At 43.8% G+C, this 23843-nt stretch overlaps 1 protein-coding gene across 15 annotated transcripts in view; it reads right to left on the bottom strand.

Annotated features, from left to right (window-relative positions):
• Positions 1 to 23843, bottom strand: part of TMEM108 (transmembrane protein 108) — a 351011-nt gene that overhangs the window by 298237 nt on the left and 28931 nt on the right. For 6 of the 15 annotated variants that reach the window (XM_070073068.1, XM_051835575.2, XM_070073069.1 and 3 more), the window contains 2 exons: positions 17957 to 18065; positions 15131 to 15257 (listed from right to left, as the gene is read on the bottom strand). The exons of 5 other annotated variants lie outside the window; for them this stretch is intronic. The gene's annotated coding sequence lies outside the window, so the exon portion shown is untranslated. The remainder of the gene's footprint in view (positions 1 to 15130; positions 15258 to 17956; positions 18066 to 23843) is intronic. 4 more of the 15 variants (XM_051835577.2, XM_051835584.2, XM_051835582.2 and 1 more) reach the window with 2 other exon arrangements.

Genomic DNA, 23843 nt, shown 5'->3' with positions numbered 1-23843 from the left:
AAAATCTCATACATGTATGCATGTGCATTTGTTCAATTTTTAAAAGCTCTAGCCTTATATTCCTTATTTATTAATCCAGACTACAGATTTCATGTTTTTCACAGATATAATTCTAAGAGGATAATCATACTTGCCTCCCTTTCTCCCACCCTTCCTTCAAAAACCCCTCCTCCTTTCCTAATTTTTGTAATAACTTTTTGTAGTTCATATACACAGCTCTTTTTTTAACAGATCCATTTATCCATTTGAAAGGCAGAGAGAGAGAGAGTGTGAGGTCATCCATCCGCTGGTTCAGAACATAATAATACTTCCCACCCTCTTATTTTTCTTTTAATTTTTACAATGACATAATTTCAATTTACTTTATAATCACAAACTTAATTCTCTAGTAGATAAAGAATTCAACAAGTAGAAGGTAAAATTAATGTTTATCAGTGAAACTGACATTTTGAGATTTGATGATTGTGTAATGTCCTCATCCATACTCTTGAGGAATACTTTCAAGTTGGATGTCTGTCCCACCTGTCACTCACTTCAAACTGCTATTTTTAGGGGCCCTTCTGAGTTGCAGCTTCTTACCTATTACTACAGACTGAATGTGTTCCCTAAATTCATACTGAAACCTAACCCCCAATTAACAGTGTTTGGAGGTGAGCCTTGGGGGTATAATGAAGACATAAGCATTCTGCACTGTGTATACATGGGAGAGCTCCCTGCTACTGTGCCTGGGAAGGCAATGGAAGACGGCCCAAGTGCTTTGCCCCCTGCACCTACGTGGGAGACCCAGAGAAAGCTCCTGGCTCCTGGATTCAACCTGTTCCAGCCTTGGTCATTGTGGTAATTTGGGGGGAACCAGAGAGGATGGAAGATCGATCTCCCCATCTTTCCCACTCTCTAATTCTGACTTTCAAATAAATATTTAAAAAAAAAAAGGAAAACAAAATGATGTCCCTACTGAACATGTACACTTCTTTCTTTCTTGTCACTGTACCTTAAACAACATAGTATAACAAATATTTACTTACCATTTGCATTGCATTAAGGGTTATACGTTATCTAAAAATGATTTAAAAGTATATAGCATGGGGTAGATGTTTGGCTCAGAGGTTAAGATGCTGGTTGGGATATCTGCATCCCCCAGTGCCTGGGATCAAGTCCACCCCACTTACAATCCAGCTTTCTGCTAATGGAATGCACTGTGAGAGGCAGCAGGGGATGATTCAAGTATGTGGATCCCTGCTACCCACATGGAAGATCTGAATTGAGTTCCAGGCTCCTGGCTCCAGCCTGTTCAGTCGCAACTGTGGGCATCTGGAGAGTGAAACAGTGAATGAAAGCCCTATCTCTATCTCTACTTTCAAAAAATGACAACAAATAAATTTTTAACACTTTAAGTATATGGCAGGAAGTGCATAGATTATATGTAAACACCGTATTTTTTATAAGAGATTTAGGTATCTGCAGATTTCCCCATAGGAGGTCTTGGAGCCAATCCCCCACAGATAATGAGGGATGACATAATATCAAAATATTATGAATATATTATCAAAATTGAGTCTCCTAAGAATGAAAGTAAAATCTTAGCTATAATTATTACTAGTTAGATAAAAAACTACTAAAAATTTTCAAAGCAAATAGTTTTTAGTTCTTTGGTAACTTCTCCTTGAACGAATAAAGATTCTCTTAGCAAATAAATTTTGCTATGTTCCTGACTATGCATATGTACCCTTATGATCTGCTTATTCCAAAAACTGGTAAAACATAATTCAGATAAATTACATAAATGGTTTTAGCAACAAACATGGAAACAATGATTATTTAGTATTCATGTCACTAGGTACAAATAGTTGATAATCAAGCTGATAAACTTTTCTCTCAAATCAAAAAAAAAAAAAAAAAAACAAACAAACACATATTCTAGGGGCCGGCACCGTGGCTCACTTGGTTAATCTTCCGCCTGCGGTGCCGGCATCCCATATGGGCACCAGGTTCTAGTCCCAGTTGCTCCTCTTCCAGTCCAGCTCTCTGCTGTGGCCCGGGAAGGCAGTGGAGGATGGCCCAAGTGCTTGGGTCCTGCACCCACATGGGTGACCAGGAGGAAACACCTGGCTCCTGGCTTCGGATCAGTGTAGTTCTGACAGTGGTGGCCATTTTGGGGGGTGTCTAACTCTGTCAAATAAATAAGGAAACACATATTTTACCACATATATTGAGAAGTGCATATTTTTAAAATCTAGACCCTTAAATCCTCTTACTACCTTCCTCCTTCCCCAAATCTCACTGAGTTCCCTCCCTATGCCCCACATCACTCAGCTAGGATCCTTTCTATGTCCTCTCTCTTCCTTTTCAATCTTGGTAAGATGCACCTGACCTCTTTCCTAGCAATCTGTCTTGTGTTTCCTTACTCAGCCTTGTTCACTTACTTTCCCTTGAATGTGTTTGTTAAAGAAACATCACTAACATGTGGCTTTGTGCCTTTGTCCTCACCCTTCAAACCATGTTACTTCCTCTATGACTCATAGCAGGTGAAAAATCTTGTTTCCTATTGCAACAAAACAGGGTGGACTAGGTAATTTCTTATCTTTCCCACCACCTCACAAGGGATAAAGTATTAGAGAGGGGAAGGAAAACCATGGGAATATGTTGGATATGAGGAATGATAAAGAAAAGAATAGAGAAATAGCATTGAGGTTGACTCCTTGAGGGTTAGGATTTAGCAAGATTGCTTCAACATTCTAGAAATCACAGCAAAATAGCAAGAGAAGCTCAAATCACGGGTAATCAAAGGAAAGCAAAAAATGAAATTCAACTTTACATGAAGAAACCTGACAAAAATTGAAAATTAGAAATGCCAAGCACTGGTGGAGATCTGGAGAAACAGGAACGCACTAAGAATTGCTGGTCTAAGAAGAGTTGGGTAGGACCACCTGGAGAGCAATCCAACTACTTAGTCAAATTATTAGGACCCAACAATTTCACTTCCATGTATATACCCCAGAGAAATGCTCATATGCAATCAAAAAAGGCTACTGGGGCAGGCATTTGGAACAGTAGTTAGGTGACTACTTGGGACACCTGCACCCCATATTGAAGTGCCTGATTCCAGCCCCAGTTCCTGCACTTCTGATCCCAACTTTTTGCTAATACATACCCTTAGGAGGCAGCAAATTATAGCTCAAGTACTTGGGTCATTGCCACTCACACAGAAGACTTGGCTTCTGCCAGGACCAGCCCTGGCTATTACTGGCATTTGAGGAGAAAAACCAGTGGATGGAAGACTTCTGTTTACCTCTGTCTCTCTGCTTTTCAAAGAAAATGAAAAAAATATTTTTAAAGTTGTTGTAAATGGTAGCATTGTTTGTGTGGAAGAGAGCTGGAGGGAATCCAGCGGAGTACTACCAGGTAAGATGTGATGGATGTGCTAGGGAGAAGCACGGCAGAGATGCTGCAGTAGGTTGGATGTACTCCAGCAACACAGATATATCCTAAAACTGCAAGCCTTAGGGAGAGGAAAGCAGCAACACATTTGCAACGATACATGAACACAAAACAACACAGAAGTTATAATACATCCAAACAAACAAAGATGCTAAAATTGACTGTGAAGACAGGGAATCCAAGTAAGGTTTGAGAATAAAAGGAAATAAACAAATAAATATTGAGAGGATCTGTACAACCAATGCAGATAATGTGTCTTATAACAATGAACACGATTAATTCAGCTCTCTGCAAAATAAAAGAAGAAACTCCCAACTCTGGGAGACAGGCACATGGAACTTGAAACTGGGGAAAAGTTAGTCAATCTCTCTAAGCCTCAGTAAAGAACCCTATTTAAAAAACGGGCAGCTGCCCAGCACCGTGGCACAGCAGGACGCCCACATCCTCTATCAGTGTGCCTGGTCGAGTCCCAGCTACTGCGCACTTCTCATCGAACTTCCTCCTAATGCAATGGGGAGGGGAGGCAGCAGGTGACAGCCCAAGTGCTTGGGTTCCTGCCGCCCACATGGGATCAGATGGAGTTCCCCGCTTCTGGCTTCAGCTGGCCCAACTCTGGCTGTTGCGGAATAAATCAGCAGAAAGAAGTTCCTTCTCTCTTTTTATTCTTTCTCTCTCTCCTCATCTCACCACCCCCCAGTCACTCTGCCTTTCAAGTAAAGATAAAAAAATCTTTTTTAATGGGCAAAGAACCTAGACAATTCTTTTTATTTTTTAATTTTATTTGTTATACAAGTTTCATGTATTTCATATACACAGATTTAGGAACATAGTGATACCTCTCCCACACTCCAAACCTTCCTCCTCCCTCTTACATTCCCACTCCTAATTTTTACAAAGATCTTAAATAGACAGGTCTTAAAAGAAGACATACAAATGAAAAAAATGTTCAGCATCACTAATGTTCAGTGACATGCAGATCAAAACCACAATGAGATAGATCACCTTACACCTGTAAGGATGGCTATCATCCAAAAGTCGAGTGACAAGCATTGGCGAGGATGTAGAGTGATGTAGATCTTTACAACTGTTGATGTAAATGCAAATTGGCACAGCCATTCTTGGGAAAGTGTGGAGGTCCCTCAGAGATGGAGAGAAGACGGTTAATGTGTAGGTAGGTACGGCTGCAGGGGAGGGGTAACTTCTAATGTTCTAATTAATTATTTCAAAAGGGCTAATACAGAGTATTTTTTTAAGATTTATTTATTTATTTATTTATTTGAAAGGCAGAGTGGCAGAGAGAGAGGCCTAATCTGCTAAGACCCTCATCTTGGTGGGATGTGTGCCCTCTAGAACTGTGGGACAATGAACTTCTGTTGTTGAAGACATTCAGTAGCTGGTGCTCTGTAATGGCAGCCCCAGCAAACTAAAACACTGAGCAAAGGGTATACGGATGTTTTCTGTACTACAGTCCAACTTAACTAAAATGTCAAATTATTTCCAAAGCAAAAATAGTGAATTCCTACCGAGCACCTTCCACACAGCTGACGCTAATCAAAGTACTGGTAACCAGGAGCAGGACAAACAAGGATTCCTGAGCTCCTACCCTCACCGCTATCAGACCTGCACTGGTTAGCTCTTAGGGCCCCACCTGCTCAGTATGAGTTTCCCAAGGGACGTAAATGAATTAAAAATTAAGGCAAAAGAACACTCAGAGTTGCTTCCGTAGCAGCCGGGCTCCCCACACCCATCTCAGGACACAACTCATTTCTAATGACAAGTGACTGTCAAAGGAACAAGAATCAGAGAAAGCATTGAGAGAAAACAGTTTATTATGCTCAGACCAACAAAACGCTTCCCCTGTGAGCAGCCTGCCAGGACAGGAGTGTTGCTTGTTAAAGAACAAGCCCTTGTAATGAAATACTAAAATGAGATTTGAATCACACTCTCAGTAACATTCTTCAGAGTTTACTGTGTGTTTCCTTTATTTCTGTATCCACAGAACTTGTCCAAAAATTGTATCAAAGGGCTGGGCTTTGTCCAGAGGAGAATCCCGGCTTTTGCAGTTCACAGGCTGCTTGATGTCAGAGATGATGTTCTTTTATCAATATCACATTAAGTAAGAATTGATGAGAACCCTGTTGCAGTAATTATGATACATGTGCTGTGACCCTAGGAATCTAATGTATTAATAAATGCCTTTTAAGAATTAATTAATAAGAAATTTAGACATGTTAAAGGTAGCACTGATCAACAGGAAGTTTATTAGAAATTTTATGAATAAAAATAGGCTTTGTTAAATCAACAAACTCAGGAGAACAGATTTATGTATACACAGTGTTATAGAAAAGAGGATACGACTGAACAATAAACATACCCTTGGCAGCAAGAGAGTGACTTAATTACAGTCTGACTTTGACCAGACAAAAACCAGACAGAGAACACACCACTGCTGGCTACAGGCAGCTAAAGCAGAGGCGACGCAGCCTTCTGCCCTTCTGGGGCTGCCGCTTCTGTTTCCTACTTAACTCCGGGTCAACATTAACTCTAGAAGCTGCTGCGGAATGCCTCTCCTTATTGTTCCCATCCACGGCGATGCCACCCTTTTCTGAACCCCGAATCACGCTTCTCTGTACAGTTCACTTGGCAGTTAGCACTACCACTTTTCTCATGTGCTTCACACCCCAAATGAATGTGAATCACCTCTGAAGACTAAGGACCCATCTATCCACATGGGTAATGGGTGCCCTACATGCTAATAATTCTGCAATTCTTTGAACACACTATCTGCCCCTCAATCCATTCTCCCTACAACAGCAAGTTATCTTAAAACTTCAGCTAGGTTATTTCACACTCCCTCCACCACCCCTTACAAACCCGTCATCCGCCTCAAGCTCCTCACAACTGCCTGAAGTGCTGTCTCTCCTCCTTTCCACGAAGTCTGCCCCACAGCCACCAGCAGGAAAAAACCTGCCTCCCACCTGCCTTGTCTCAGCAAAGTTCACCTGCGCAACAGACCCTCCCCTGATCACTCTACTGGAAGCACATGTCTACATTCCTTGCCGTTTCGGCACCCGGTGTTTCTATCATAGTGTTTCATCATTCATCTGTTTACAGCTATCTTAGCCCTCACTGTCCTTGCAAGACAAAGATGGTCTCTGAGAGTAAAACACCTATCTTGATACAAACCAGGTGCAATGCCAAGTAATTATTTAACTTGCACTGAATTGAGAAAATATAACACTGAAAACATGAGATCTGAAAAATGTTCTAAATTAACTTCTATTTCACTGACAAATAACAAATTCTAGAGTACACACTGATGTTATGGCATATACAGTGTGGAATAACTGAATCAAGCTAATTAATGCTTCCATCATCTTAGATTCTTATCATTTATTCATTCTGTGTAACTGCAACTTTGTACCTTTTGACCAACATATCATCCCTCTTGCACTCCCTAGCCCCAGGTAACCAACTTTTTTTAAGTTTCCACATAGATTTTGCCTCTCTGAGTCTGGATGTTTCATTTGGCCTAATGTCCTCCAGATAGATTTAGGTTGCTGCAAATAACAATTTCCTTTTCTTATAAGGCTGAACAATTCCATTAACTATAAATACCACATCTATATCAACCACCTTTTTAATTACTTTAAAATACCTGAGAGGAGGGGCTGGTGCTATGGCATAGTGGGCTAAGCCTCCACCTGCAGCACCAGCATCCCCTATGGGCACCAGTTCTAATCCCAGCTGCTCCTCTTCTGATCCAGCTCTCTGCTATGGCCTAGGAAAGCAGCTGATGATGGCCCAAGTGCTTGGGCCCCTGCACCCATGGGGGAGACCCAGAGGAAGCTCCTGGCTCCCAGCTTTAGACTGGCACAAATCTGGCCGTTGCAGCCAATTGGGGAGTGAATCATCGGGTGGAAGACCTCTCTCTCTGCCTCTCAAGTAAATAAATAAAATCTTAAAATACCTGAGAGGACCTTCTCAAAAAAAAAAAAAAATCATGTTGCCTAATGGTTTGAAGGTAGGTACACAGTTCAAGTCAGAGTGGCTCCATTATTCTGACATCCAGTGGAGACTAGCAATGGTGGGGCTAGTGCAGAGAAACTACCTCCTGGTGATCCAGGAAAGCAGTAGAGAAGCAAGGTCTAACCTGTCAGCCTCACCTTAACAGCTAAGATCAAATCCACACCCTAATCCATCAGCATTAATCTATTAACTGCTAATGTAAGAATTTAGGGTTGAAACATCTGTATGAGTTTGGGAAGCCACGGGCTGTTCAACCCATTACAATATATATGGTAACCATCCTACTTTTTATTGAACCTCCATACTGCTATCTATTATGACTACAATTTACATCCTACTGACAGAGCACAAGGGCTCCCGCTTTGTGGGGAGCAACTCGGACTGGACTGAGTTACTGGAATTAAGACTTATTCTATGCATCTGCTCTCCCACAATATGGCGCTGGGAGAGGAGAAAACAGCTTCTACGCAGCTGCCTCTTGCCAACTTGAGTGATGACCTCCAGGAGCTGATCCTGCTCCTGATTGGAGGAGAGCAGCGTACTCGGCGTGTGGGCAGCCGAGTTGGGATTGGCGGAAGAGGACTATAAAGGAGGAGAGAGACAACATGCACCAGGAACATCTAAGGGGAACACCTATCTGAAGGAACACCTGTGCAGCCCCCGAGAGAGCCGGCCGGCGGTGTGCCGCTCCCCCGCGGAAGTGGGGAATGTGGCAGGGGGAACCGCCCTTCCACGGAGGTGGAAGGGTCGGTAGCCAACCCGGGAAGAACCAGCAGCAAACCCGGGGAGGGCCGAGCAGACGAGAGAACAGCGCAGGGTCCTGTGTCGTTCCTCCACGAAGACGGGGAGTGACACCTCTTCTCCACATCCTTTCCAGCAATTGCTACCTTTCATCTTTCTGATGCTAGCCATTCTGACGGGTGTGACGAGATACTTCACTGTGGTTTTGATCTGTTTCCCTAATGTTTAGTGATGTTGAACATGTGTTCTCATATCCGTTGACCTTTTGTAAGTCTTCTTTTAGCACATATCTATTAGGTTCTTTGCCCATGTTTTAATCTGGTTATTTTGTTTTTTTTTTCCTATTCACTTATGAGTTCCTTGCATCTGTTGGGTATTAATCCTTTATCAGATGTATTGTTTCCAATTTTTTTTCTCAATCTGTAGTTTGTCTCCTCACTCTGTTAAATGTTAGTTTGATATAATCCCATTTGTCTATTTTTGCTTTTGTTGCCCAAACTTTTAGGATCAAATTAACAAATTATGGGATATGTACACCATGGAATACTCAGATTTATTTTTATACATTTTTTTATTTAATAAATGTGAATTTACAAAGTTCAACTTTTGTATTGTTGTGGCTTCCCCCCCCCCAACCTCCCTCCCTCCCACGGCCCTCCCCTCTCCCATCCCGCCCTTCATCGAGTTTCATTTTCAATTACCTTCATATACTGAAGATCAACTTAGTATACACTAAGCAAGGATTTCAACAGGCTGCACTCACACAACCCCACAAGGTATAGGGTATTGTTCGACTAGTAGTGTTGTCTTTAAGTTTCATAGTAAAACACATTAAGGACAGAGATCCTACGTGGGGAGCATGTACCCAGTGACTCCCATTGTTAACAATTGGCACTCTTATTTATGACATCAGCAATCATCCGAGGCTCTTGCCATGAGCTGTCGAGGCTATGGAAGCCCCTTGAGTTCACCGACTCTGAACTTGTTTAGTCAAGGACATATCACAGTGGAGGTTCCTTCCTCCCTTCGGAGAAAGGCGCCTCCCTCCTTGATGGCCTGTTCCTTCTGCTGGGGTCTTGTTCACCAGGATCTTTCATTTAGGTTGTTTTTGCCACCATGTCATGGCTTTCCATGCCTACTCACAGAGATTTAAAAAGAAAATGAAATCCTGTGTTTGAAACAAAATGGATGAAACTGGAAAACATCACACTTAGTGAAATAATTCAGTCCCAAAAGGACAAACACCATCTGTTCTCCTTGATCTGTGATAATAGAGTACCTAAGAAGTAACCTATAGAAGTGAAACTGACACTTTGAGATGTAACGACTTTGAGCAGCCCTTGTCTCAACTGTTGAAGAAAACCTTTTTTCTTACTATTTGTTGAACTTTTTTTAAAAGATTTATTTGAAAGTCAGAGTTACACACAGAAGGAGAGGCAGAGAGAGAGAGAGAGAGAGAGAGAGAGAGAGAGAGAGAGAGGTCTACTATCTGCTGGTTCACTCTCCGATTGGCTGCAACGGCCGGAGCTGCGCCAATTTGAAGCCAGGAGCCAAAAGCTTCTTCCAAGTCTCCCACATGGGTGCAGAGGCCCAAGGCTTTACCCGCTATGCCACAGCACCGGCCCCAAACTCTTAGTACAGAGTTAACCGTATGTGTATAAATTTAACTGAAAATAGATCTTAGTTAAAAATAAGAATGGGAATAGGAGAGGGAGGAGGAAGAATGGTGAGAGAGTGGGTATAATGGGAAGAATAACTATGTACCTAAAGTTGTATTTATGAAATGCATGAAGTTTGTATTTCTTAAATAAAAGGTTTCTTGTAAGAAAAATAAATTACTTCCCAGACCAACCTTATATAGTTTTTCCACATTCTGCTTTCTTCTAGTATTTTTATTTTTTTTTAAAGATTTATTTATGTATTTGAAAGTCACAGTTTCGCAGAGAGAGAGAGAGGGCTTCCAACTACTAGTTCACTCCCCAGTTGGCAGCAATGGCTGTGCCGATCTGAAGCCAGGAGCCAGGAGCTTCTTCCGGATCTCCCACATGGATGCAGGGGCCCAAGGACTTGGGCCATCTTCTACTGCTTTCCCAGGCCATAGCAGAGAGCTGGACTGGAAGTGGAGCAGCCGGGACTCAAACCAGTGTGGATATGGGATGCCAGCATTGTAGACGGCGGCTTTACCCACCATGCCACAGTGCTGGCCCCAGTATTTTTATACTTTCAAGTCTTTCATTTAAGTCTGCACTCCATTTTGGGTTGATACTTTTTAAATTTGTATTTATTTATTCGAGAGGCAAACAGAAAAAGAGAGTGAGCTCCCATCCACTGGTTCCCTCCTCAAATGCTTGGCAATGGCCAGCGCTGAACCACTGCAAAGCCAGCAGCTGGAGACAATCTAGGTCTTTTACACAGCTGGCAGAGACCCAGCCACCTGAGCCATCATCACGGCCTCTCTCAGCCTGCACTCGCATGAAGTGGAACCGGGAGCCAGAGTGAGGACTCAAACCAAGGTACTCTAATGCAGAGCGCAGTAGCTAGTGGATATTTTTTTAAATGGTGTGAGGTAATGGTCCAATTTCATGTGGATATCCAACAACCTTTACTGAACAAATGCCCTTTTTCTAGAGTGCGCTCTTGGTATCTTTTTCAAAAATAAATTCACCATAAATTTGAGTTCATTTCTGGCTCCAGTCTCTTCCTCTGATTGATGTTTCTATTTTTATGCCATTATTAGGCTATTTCGATTACTACACATTTGTAGTTCTATATATTTTGAAGATTGGCCATGTGATACCTCCAGCTATGTTCTTATTACTCAAGATTGCTCTGGCTATTTGGGATTTTTTTGTGGTCCCATTTGAATGTTAGCATTGCTTGTCCTATTTATGTGAAAAATGGCATTGACTTATATGCTGAGTTAATTAATCGATAAAACTGTAGCTGAAGAATGTGCTCTAAATTCTAAATCTAAGCTTGTGATGGCATACAAACATTAATAATTCAGAGAGCTAAAGCAGGTGCAACACAGTCAAGTTTTGGATGAAGAGCATGAAGGGAAACTTCAGGGACAAGAGAGAAGCTGGCAAGAAAGTCCTAGTGGATGAGATGAACAGGAAATTAATTTCCAGTGCCAGAGCTTCTTGCCTACAACACCTTTATAACAATATACCGGGGCCAGTGTTGTGGCGCAGCGGGTTAAAGCCCCTGCCTGCAGCGTCGGCATCCCATATGGGCGCTGGTTCACAACCTGTCTGCTCCTCTACCAATCCAGCTCTCTGCTATGGTTGGGAAAGCAGTAGAAGATGGCCCAAGTCCTTGGGTTCCTGCACTGTGTGGGAGACCTGAAGGAAGCTCCTGGCTTCAGATTGGCCCAGCTCTGGCAGTTGCAGCCATTAGGGGAGTGAACACGTTGAATGGAAGACCTCTCTCTCTCTGGCTCTACCTCTTTCTGTAACTCTTTCAAATAAATAAAATAATTCTTTGAAAAAAATACCAATCAACAAATGGATAAACATTAAAACATTAGGCAACACCAAGTAGTATGAAGAAACAGAGCTAAGAGCCCACTATACCAGTAGGAGCATAAAGTGGTATAACCAACCACTTTGAAAACAATTTGGCATTATCAAGTAAAGTTAAACATGCAGTCAGTCTCCTTGGCACACAACAATTTGACAGTCCCAGTGCCTAGAAAAGTCTCAAATGTGTACCTATGTAACACACAGGGAAGGCATGTATCAGGAGTCATGAACAAGAATATTGATAGTGCGTTAGCTGTTCATAAGAGAATGGATAAATGCTACATATTCACAAAGTGAGCATGAATGAAAAACAACATGAATAAATCTCAAACAATGCTGAGCAGAAAAAGCAAAGATCACAGGAAAATGTGTGTATTAGCTTAATTTTTGCTTAAGGGTATGTAAGTAGATGCGTTGTTTTTTTGTTTTTTTTTTTTTTTTTTTTTTTTTTTGACAGGCAGAGTGGACAGTTAGAGAGAGAGACAGAGAGAAAGGTCTTCCTTTTGCTGTTGGTTCACCCTCCAATGGCCGCTGTGGCTGGCAAACCGCGCTGATCCGATGGCAGGAGCCAGGTATTTATCCTAGTCTCCCATGGGGTGCAGGGCCCAAGCACTTGGGCCATCCTCCACTGCACTCCCTGGCCACAGCAGAGAGCTGGCCTGAAAGAGGGGCAACCGGGACAGAATCCGGCGCCCCAACCAGGACTAGAACCCGGTGTGCCAGGGCCACAAGGCGGAGGATTAGCCTAGTGAGCCACGGCACCGGCCTAGTAGATGCTAATACTTAACAGTAAAGAATTACTGCCGGGGCCGGGGTTGTGATGTTATGGGTTTAACTGCCACCTGCAACACCAGCATCCCATAGGGGTGCTGATTCAAGGCACAGCTGCTCCAATTCCCATCCAGCTCCCTGAGCCTGGGAAAACAGCAGAGGATGGCCCAAGTCCTTGGGCTCCTGCCCCCACGTGGAAGACCCCAGTGGAGCTCCCGGTTCTGGCCTGGCCCAGTCTTAAGCTGCTATGGTCTTTTGGGGAGTGAACCACAGAATAGACAACCTCTCACTTCTGTAACTCTGCCTTTCAAATAAATTAAAAAAAAAAAAATACTGATGATCATATTATAAAAAGGTAAGGGAATGATTTGTTCTTATAGTAATGATATTTTGTAACAGAGTAGAGACACACTCAAAATGGATGCTCTTTAACTGAAAATGTCAGTCTCAATAGCCTGCAATTTTTGAAACCTCATTCCAGATCTATTTTTATTATCCTACTTTTTTCTTTCCTTTACTCTTAAGTTGTTATATTTTATCCATTTTTGTAAACCAACCTAAGCCCTTCTAGAACAAGTGTTATAAAATACACATTAGAAATCATAATGCAGAAATAAAAAAGCAGTTTGGAGAGATCATCTCATAACCACGCACACAAAACTCCAAAGGGACTTTGTAGCAGATGGCAATGGGCATAAACTTGGTGGTTATCCCATCAGAACACCAGTTAAATTTCAAGCTCCAGGAAAGTACTTCACAGACAATAATGATCGAAATAAATCAATGGGAATCTACTGAGGAACGTAATTTTGGGCTAGCAAATACAGTAAGGTAAGGCTAGCAGATACAGTAACATACATGGAATATATGTACACATAAAGAATTTTAATCACGGTAAAAACTCACTGAAATTACACTAATGAAGCAAAGAGTAGCTCCACATAGTATTACAGCTTTTTCAATCTTTACGTGTAAATCACAGAATATATTTACTCATTACAGAAGAAACTCCAAAACAGTCTTTATTATTTATTATTTAATATTTATCAGTGTATACATAAATAACTACACAAATACATTGAAAAGTTCAGATGTATCCTATCCACTTTAAGCCTTGAAAATAGCTATCTATGTAGAAATAAGTCCATTCCCACATTACAATTTTCATTTTAAAATCAGATTTGTTTCCTAGAATGCTATGCATAAATATAAATAACAATATCAATGCCATTTGGACATAAAATGTTTTAATTTAAAAAGAATTTTCCCAGTTATGAATAAAACAATTTGTTGAAAATGAGGTAGATTATGAGTTAAAACACAGCATACATGTTGTTAATTAAGGAATGTGTACCATACATTGAGGTCCTTTCATTTTTTTTTTTTTTTAGAAAGATCCTGTTTCTAGAGCATGAAACAAATGAGGTTTCTTCTATATTAACTAGAATTTTAAAAAATACATCAATACTAGGTCAGGGGTGGGGAGACTAGGCATTAAACACCAGAAGACAAAATATCATATTCCCGTTCCTAAGCACCACAATTTATCATTTCCCAAGACAATTTTGGTTGTTTCCTCTGTAAGGCAAAAGAAGAAAAGCCAGCAAAATAAGAGTATCATTTACAGTAAGCCTACTTATCTGTCATAGCTGGGAAATCCAAGACTCTGGTTAACTGAAAACAGTGCTACACAGGTGTCAAGGTGTCTCTCCACATAAGGAAGTACCTCTGCGTATCAGCGTGTTTGTACCTGTATGTATCCTTCTACACAACCATATTTATGGGTTCCACAGAATTAGAAAAGAATACACAGCACTGAAAAATACAGTGACAACTTCATTCATTCAGCAAATACACACTGAATACAACCATATTTAAGGACCACCTCATTAAAACTTCGGCATCTAAGACATCCCAAAGGATGGGATCATTTCCCCAAAGTCGTCACGCAAGACAGGTCTGGTCAGTGGGCATTTGGTCTAGCAGCTAAGTCACTGGTTAGGATACCCACATTCCACATCAGAGTATCACAGTACCTGGACTGGACTCCCAGTTCCAATTCCTGATTCCAGCTCCTGATAATCCACACACTGGGAGGCAGCAGGTCATGGCTCAAGGAGTTGGGTTCTTGCCACCCACATGGAAGACTGGATTAAGTTCCTGGCTCCAGGCTTTGGTCCCAGCCAGGGGCCACTACAGGCATTTAGCAGCAAATGGAAACTCAACCACCCACCCTCCCTCCCTCCCTCCTCTCTGTAATAAACCAGCAGATTGGAACTCTGTCTCTGCTTCTGAAACTTTTTTTTTAATTAAAAGTTTATAGCCTAATAAGAATTTGACTTCAGTTTGCAAACTCAGAGGACTTCCAATACCTTCCCAGGGACTTCATGATGATCACTGAGGATGTCACAAAGGGAGGCAGCTTAAGTACAAAAACTCCAGTTGTGTTTACTCTGCATACTGTGTAAGTGATCACTAGGACAGACTTCTTTGTAGGAAGGGTTATCTGTAAAACCATAATTTATTATAATTTATTGGCTCTATCTTCCCCAATTTAATGTATCTCTGAAACGGCTACAACATACTGTAATTTTCAATAAGAAAAAAGGTTTCTTCCTCTAACTCACCTTTATACTCATTTGTTCCTTCCCTTTGTTTTGAAAATCATGATTCACATCTGAGAAGTCCCCTTACACAAAGTAGATCTTTAATCAAACTCAAATGTTTCACAGAATTTATTTTTGTGTGATGTTTCTGTGAAGGAAACAGGATTCCAGAAAAAGTAATCAGGATTGGAGTCAAGCCCTTTTGGACAATCGTTCTCTCTTTACTTACATGAGCGTGCATCAGGGCTCAACAGATTGTAAAAGACAGTAGCCACGGGGCCGGCTCTCTCCCTCTCCTGTGACGCAGCGGGTTAACGCACCGGCGTCCCATATGGGCGTCGGTTCTAGTCCCGGCTGTTCCTCTTCTGATCCAGCTCTCCGCTATGGCCTGGGAAAGCAGTAGAAGATGGCCCAAGTCCTTGGGCCCCTGCATCCGCGTGGGAGACCTGGAAGAAGCTCCCGGCTTCTGGCTTCGGATCGGTGCAGCTCTGGCCATTGCAGCCATCTGGGGAGTGAACCATCGGACAGAAGACCTCTCTCTCTCTCTCTGCCTCTCCTCTTTCTATGTGTAACTGTGACTTTCAAATAAATAAATAAATCTTAAAAAAAACCAGTAGCCACAGTCCATGGGGAGACAACCAGGACTTACCAAGGAATTCATTCTCAACTTTAAAACCATTGCTCATAAATAGTTAAACCCAAATTAGTTTCCTCAACACAGGTTGCTTAAATGTCACTTCACATACTTCGTTTCTTTGGGCTTTGACTGCGGAATTCCATCTGGACTGACAGAAGATAGAACTGAATGCTTCTTAGGTCGGTAGTGCTGATCCTTGGTTTTAGACCTTTCTGAAAACAACATCCTAACTGAGTAGAGCCCTTTAAGACACAATACACAAGCTCTGCCCTCAGACTGGAATACACTACAGCTTTCATCTGTCCAGACACAACAAATACAGACAGGTAAGTGGGAAGGAAAGAAGCAAGAAGTAGGAGCGCTCTTCATTGGCACACAGAAACCAGCAGAAACGTGGGGCAGTCCAAGGGGGTGTGCATGCTAAAATGTGAGGTGACCCACACAGCTGAGCAAAGCAGGAGACTCCCAGGCCCTCTCTTGCTCTCTTCCCCTTCCAGGACAGGGATATAGAAGAGCCCTAAGTGCTTGGAATAAAGACAGCCCCTCTCCCAGCTGGAGTTATTAGAGACCTATGTCAACTAGAGGAGACCACTCCTCAAATAGGAGTCCAGTGAGACCCAAAACCCTGGGTGCTGCCCTCCTCTCACCCCTTGCTCTATGCCTACAGCCTTGAGAACACCAGGGAAGAAATCCATCACACTTCTTGGCACCTTAACTGCAGATACGGTGAGAAGCTCAGACTCCCCGGGGGACTCTTCCACTGCTTCCCCAGACCCTACCTTCATCAATCCGTCCTGCCTGCAAGCCTCCTCCTGTGCTCTCTGGAACCTCCAGGCTGGTCACCAACACCTAGACCGTCCTCTTCTTGGCAGGCTCGCTCCATCTAACTCTACACCTGACTTTTCCCTAAGGATGACCCTTGCCCCAAGCCCTCTTACATAGAGGCTCCTTTTACCCCCCAATCCCTGCACTTCACTCACTGCCTTCCACCACACTCTAATATTTTTTTTTTAAAGATTTTATTTATTTACTTGAGAGGTAGAGTTAGAGAGTAAGAGGGAGAAACAGAGAGAAAGGTCTTCCTTCTACCGGTTCACTTCCCAAATGGCTGCAACAGTTGGAGCTGAGCCAGGAGCCAGGGACGACTTCTGGGTCTCCCACATGGGTGCAGGGGCCCAAAGACTTGGACCACCTTCTACTGCTTTCCCAAGCCACAGCAGAGAGCTGGGTTGGAAGAGCAGCCAGGGCTAGAACCAGCACCGATATAGGATGCCAGCACCACAGGCAGAGGATTAACCTACTGAACCACAGTGCCGGTCCCTCACCACATTCTTACCACTGCCCCTCCTTTCCTCTTCCGAAAAACCTGGGCTGTGAGCGGTGCAAACCAAACTATTCACTACTCCTCTCATTCTGGGAGGACCTGGGTTCCTGGCTCCCTGTCACCTCCATCATGCATGTGGCTACAACTCCTGGTGGATTCACAATCCACACAAAGGCTTCCAATTCTGTCTTCTCAGTCGTCATCAAGTTCTCGGGCCCCTGCACCCATGTGGGAGGAGCCAAGAGCTTCTTTTGGGTTTCCACGCGGGTGCAGGGGCCCAAGGACTTGGGCCATCTTCCACTGCTTTCCCAGGCCACAGCAGAGAGCTGGATTGGAAGTGCAGCAGCCGAGTCTCGAACTGCTGCCCTTATGGGATGCCGGTGCTTCAGGCCAGGGTACTAACCTGCTGTGCCAAAGTGCCGGCCCCATACACATCTACCACATCAAAATTTTTTAAAGAGTATCATGATGCTGGAAGGGAAAACATCCACAACAGAGAAAGAAAAACTGAGTTAAGAAATGACTAAGCACTCATGTTATCTGCAGAGGTAGTAAGTGACCTTTTCTCATAGAAAATACATTCTCTAACTCTCCCTCCAGTGCTGCCACCATGCAGGGGCTTCAGTGTCCATGCCAACAGATTTAAACTGCGGATCTGTAGAACACCTAATGAACTGCCAGTGAATGAAATTGCTAGTTCCTTTTAAAAATAAGAGCCAAAAATGGTAGCAACACTCAGCAAAGTAGTACTAGAAGTACACAATTTGTGCCAAAATAGTTCCTTTTGTGTGAAGTATTGATTTTCCTGTAAGATTCAGATAAACACTCAAAGTGATAAATTTGAATATACATGCCACTCCAAAACCTCCCCTTAGCAGGGACTTACCTATTGCACACCACACCGCCTACACACCTACTTGATAGCACACTGCCCTGGAACCGCCCTGGATTCTGAATGCCTAGGGAACAAGGGCACTCCTCTGCATTCACATCACCTGGGGACACAGTATACATCAGTACAGTTGAGCTTCACTAAACCTCTATAAAACCAGTGTCCAGTTCTCCCCCCTCATTTAATGCTGTGCTTTATCTAGATTATGCTGCAACCACTCAATCAGTAGGCATGTTTAAACTTTTTTTTTCCGAGTTTTTTTTTTTTTTTTTCTTTGAGAGGCAGAAACTGACAGAGTGAGCTCCCACCCCATGGTTTTCTCCCCAGATGCCTGCAGCAGGGGCAAAATCGGGCAGGGCCGAAGCCAGGAGCAGGGGACTCAATCCAGGTCTCCCACGTGAGTGGTGGTATAGCTGGTAAAGCCACAGCCTGTGATGCCAACATCCCATATTGGTGCCAGTTCGTGTCCAAGCTGCTCCACTTCCTACCCAGCTCCCCACTAATGTCCTGGGAAAAGCAGTAGCAGCTGGCCCAAGTGCTTGGGTCACTCACATGGAGACCCAGATGAACTTCCTGGCTCCTGGCCTCAGCCATGGCTATGATAGCCATCTGGGGAGTGAACCAGCAGATGGAAGATCTCTCTCTCTCCCTCTTTCCCTCTCTCCCTCTCCTCTTTCAAATAAATAAATAAATCTTTAAAACAAAAGCAGAAGGACACACAAAGATTATTTGCAAATACAATGTCATTTTATATAGGGGATCTGAGCATCTTTGAGTTTGCGTATACACAGACGGCAAGTGGGGTCGGTAGAACCAATCTCCCAAAGACACTAAGGGACAATTGTAGATGGCTTTTCATTATCAAAATGTAAGCAGTAAGAGGTTTTGTCTGAGTCCGTCCAGGCTGCTATTACAAAGTACCACAGACGGGATGGCTGACAAACAACAGAATTTTATTTCTCACAGTTCTAGAGGCTGAAGTCCAAGATCAGAGTGGCAGCATGACTGGGTTCTGGTGAGGGTCCTCTTCCAGGTGCAGACAGCTGCCTGCTCACTCTAACTTCACGTGGTAAAAAGACCGTGAGCCAGCTCTCTGGCCTCTGATTACAACAGCTCTAATGCCATCCACGGGGGCACCACCCCGTCACCAAATCACCTCCCCAAGGCCCCACTTCCCAATGCCATCTCATTGGGGGTTAGGATTTCAACCTGTGAACTGGTTGGGAGAAGCGGCTCAAACAATTCATAACAATTATCAAAACAGTCGTCTTTGTATTTGTGGAATTCTGTATTTAAAGGAGGATTACGCTCGTGATTATAAAGTAAACTGAAAGTATGTTATCACAAAACTTAAAAATAAGGAAGGAAGGAGGAGGGAGGGTGGGAAGTTACCATTATGTTCTTAAAACTATATAAATGAAATACATGAAACCAGTTCTCTTTACATAAATAAATGCATATTTTTTAAAATGTAAGTTACTCATGGGATAGTTAACATAATGTGCCCTCAGGAGATTTAAGAAGACCAAAGTACTCCAGCACTTTGCTGTGTTTTCACAGCATTCCCCTGAAACTCAAAGGAATGATGCCAGGGCAGGGTAGAAACCTGGGTTACAGGCTCTGCTGGGATACACATGAGCTGGCCCCGGAGCAGGGGCCTACACACATCCTCATGAACTTTCCTCAGGCAGCTCACGATCACCAACTTCTGTGGCTCTTAGTACTTAAAGTTCTCACCAGAGTCTTAATCATTTTCCCAAAGTCTACCCTCGCCGTTGGATGCTAAGTTCCCTGCCTTTCTTCACCTCAGATCCCCATCCTCCTTTACATATGGAGGATGGAACTAAATTAACAATCAAAAAATGAGGTGGCACACCAGAATACCTCTAGGGTGAGTTTAGATGCTAATGTAGTAAGAGCATTTTTCCCTCTTGAATTCTATAAATGCTTGGATCTAATTAAAACGGTCGTGGATCACCTACTTTCAATAGGGCTTTATGCTTGGTGTACAGAGAGAAAAAGAGGCATCCAAAGGCACATGAGGACTGGGTGTTGTCCTTGCCCCTGAAAGAAACACATCTAGCAGGGGGTGGGAGTCGGGGGAGGTGGTGTGCTGGTGGTAAAATGCATTAAACAACTAGGGCAAAGTAATAGTATCTGGGAACTTCTCTATGTCCCTCCCACAGTGCTGGCAACAGAGAACATAAAAGAAGCATGTGGCCTGAGCCATGCCTACAGAAGTCTCACTGCCTAACTGTGGACTTCAATTATGTAACTGAGGGAAAACCACCCCAACAAATAACAGAGTTCCCCAGCCAAGATGCTAAAGCTAGGCAACCTTTGAGGCCTGGAGTAGAACTCTTGAGACTGGCCTTTGCCCTTGGCCCCTCTTGGTCTCCTCTTTGTAAGCGTCCCACCCCTTAGTAGTACAACTTAGTATCTAGGCACAACCTAGCAGCCAAAGAACTAATTCAGCAGCCTGCCTCAGAGCCAAACAAGAAACAGGAGGGGAACCCAAGACAAGCACATCCTACTTAGCCCAAGACCAGAAGAGGAGCAAGAGACAAGATCTCCAGTTTTCTTGGGAGGAAACCCTTAGCAGCGCTGCCAGTCCTTCTCAGGTGACCAACACCAGCTGTTTACTAAATTCTGAGAGAATGGGGGGAGCTTTCAGGAGCAGGAGAAATGCTCTGACAGGTCAACAAAGCAGAAAATGGCAAGAGATGGGGGTGACACTTTAAAATGAAGGTAGAATGAGATATTGAACATTGTGCAACTCAGCAAAGTAGGCAGACTTTTTTTTATTTTTTTTAAGGATTTATTTAAATAAATAAATTTGAAAGGCAGAGTTATAGAGAGGCAGAGGCAGAGAGAGAGGCGAGAGAGAAAGTCTTCCATTCCCTGGTTCACTCCCCAGATGGCCACAATGGCCAGGGCTGCACCAATCCGAAGCCAGGAGCCAGGTGCTTCTTCTGGGTCTCCCATGTGGGTGCAGGAGTCCAAGGACTTGGGCCATCTTCCACTGCTTTCCCAGGCCATAGCAGAGAGCTGGATCAGAAGAGGAACAGCCGGGACTCAAACCAGTGCCCATAAGGGATGCCGGCACTACAGGTGGCAGCATTACCAGCTATGCCACAGCACCGGCCCCAGACTTTTTTTTAAAAAAGGATTTATATATTTATTTGAAAGTCAGAGTTACAGCGAAAGAGGGAGAAACGAGAGAGAGAAGATATCAATCTTCCATCCACTTGTTCAGTCCCCAAATGGCTATAACAAGGGCTAGACCAGGCCGAAGCCAGGAGTGTCATCTGGGTCTCCCACATGGGTGAGGGGCCCAAGCACATCTGAGCTACTATATATCTTTCCGTCCACTTACTTTTCTTCTCTTGGTGCTCAAATTTTAAAAAATTCAAAACCCATAGTTCTGAAAAGTTGAAAATCGATCACTCACTTTCTCAGAGGCTGCTGTTCACGCCTCTTCATCTCTGAAAGTTCATGGTGATGAAGGATACATGGCAGCAGTCAAGGCCTCCCTTTCAGAAGGGGAAACAAGGAACTAGCGAACCTGGTCTTCTAGCCTATTAGTGTACTGCGTCCATCTCCCTTGGTTCTATGCTCAAATACCTGCATGCAGGCAACTCCTCCTCAGTGTTCATGTAGTGAAGCCCCACTTGTCCACCTGTAAAATCTTTTCCTTCAGTTACACTGAAAAATCTTTCCGATTAAGACCCAAAATTAAAAATCTACCTTAATTCTTATCCAAAGAGGAAAATGAAAATGTATTGTGATAAATCTTTTCACTTCATCAATAGTCCCATAGCCTTTTACATATTTCCTCAAGAAACAGACAAAAACCACAACATCAAACAACCAGTAAATACTTAATTAGCAATAAACAACAGCCAAAGAAGGCAGAACAGCCATACTCTTATACTCTAATAAACTGATAAGCACAAAGAGCCAGGGTCAAGGCTGGTGCTGTCACACGGCATGATAAGCTGCCACCTGCATCGCTGGCATCCTATACAGGGGCCAGTCCAAGTCCCAGCTGCTCCACTGCCAATCTAGCTCCCTGTTAACGCCCTGGAGAGCAGCAGACTGTGGCCTAGTTCCCTGAGCCCCTGCACCCACATGGGAGTCCCCAAAGATGCTCCTGACCTGGCTTCGGCTTGGCCCAGCCCTGGCCTTTGTGGCCATTTGGGGAATGAACTGGCGGATGGAAGACCTCTCTCTCTGTCTCTATCTCACTCTCTAACTCTGCCTTCCAAAATAAACAAATCTTTAAAAGAGAGACAAAGTTAATTCAGTGAGAACCACACATATATATACAAAATTATCAGTACATATTACTAAATAAAGATAACAAACCAGGGGCCAGTATTGTGGCATGATAGGTAAAGCCAGCAGCTGTGATGCCTACATCCCATATGGGCACTGGTTCAAGACCCAGCTGCTCCACTTCCAGTCCAGCACCCTGTTAATGTAACTGGGAAAGCAGCAGAGGATGGCCCAAGTGCTTGGGCCCCTGTACACACATGGGAGACTTGTAAGAAGCTCCTGGCTCCTGGCTTCAGACCAGACCAGCCCTAGCAATTGCAAGCATATTGGGAGTGGACCAGTGGATGGAACATTCTCTCTCTCTCTCTCTCTCTCTGTCTGTCGCTCCCCGTCTTCGTGGAGGAACGACACTGAACCCCGCCCAGGCTTCACATCCGAGTCACGGCACCATTATGTCGCTCCCCCTCTTCGCGGAGGAACGACACAGGACCCTGCGCTGTTCTTTCTGTCTGCTCGGCCCTCCCCGGGTTTGCTGCTGGTTCTTCCCGGGTTGGCTACTATCCCTTCCACCTCCGTGGAAGGGCAGTTCCCCCTGCCACATTCCCCACTTCCGCAGGGGAGCGGCACACCACCGGCCGGCTCTCTGGGGGGCTGCACAGGTGTTCCTTCAGCTAGATGTTCCCCTTAGATGTTCCCGGTGCATGCCGTCTCTCTCCTCCTTTATAGTCCTCCTCTGCCAATCCCAACTCGGCTGCCCACACGCCGAGTACGCTGCTCTCCTCCAATCAGGAGCAAGTCCTACAGTTTATTGGTTGAACTGGAGGCAGCTGTGCAGAAGCTGTTTACTTCTCTCCCAGCGCCATATTGTGGGAGAGCAGATGCATAGAATAAGTCTTAATTCCAGTAACTCAGTCTAGTCCGGATTGCTCCCCACATCTGTCTCTCTCTCTAATTCTGCCTTTCAAATAAATAATCTTTAAAAAAAAAAAAAAAACAGAAAAATTACAAGCACTTAAGTTATTCTTACGTTAAGGAGATAAAAATTAAAAGCTTCATTTTGTTAGAAGAGAACAAAGAAAACAGAGTAAAGGGAAGAATGAGAAGGAAGCGGGAGAGGTAAGTTTTGAGAAACGGAGTACATGCTTGAGCGAGAGGCTGCAGACGATGTTTGAAGCAGAAACACGGATCTGCTCTCAGCTCCACAGTCAGAGAGCAGAACGGCCAGGGGAGGGTCACCATTGCTGGACAACACTGGCAGGTCCACTTCTGCTAGGACAACGTGACGGAGAATCCATGCAGGACAGTCTCCTTAACTAAACTCCAATGGCTTGCCCAAGTAACCCTGCTCATGTCACGTCGCATTTTGTTAAGGACATTTAGACTAAAAAGCCTGTTGGGGGTGGGAAGAGGAGACAGATGTGGTCCCCCGGTTAGTTAAGATCCTGGTTAGGATGCCTATATTCCACATGGGATTGCCTGGGTTCAAGTCCTAGCTCCACTCCTGACTCCAGGTTCCTGTTAATACACACCTTGGGAGGCAGCAATGATAACTCAAGTAACTAGGTTCCTGCCACCCACATGAGAAACCTGACCTGGGTTCCTG

This window comes from Oryctolagus cuniculus, chromosome 4, assembly GCF_964237555.1.
Source record: "Oryctolagus cuniculus chromosome 4, mOryCun1.1, whole genome shotgun sequence".
Classification (NCBI taxonomy): Eukaryota; Metazoa; Chordata; class Mammalia; order Lagomorpha; family Leporidae; genus Oryctolagus; species Oryctolagus cuniculus.
This window is presented reverse-complemented; position numbering and strand designations above follow the sequence as displayed.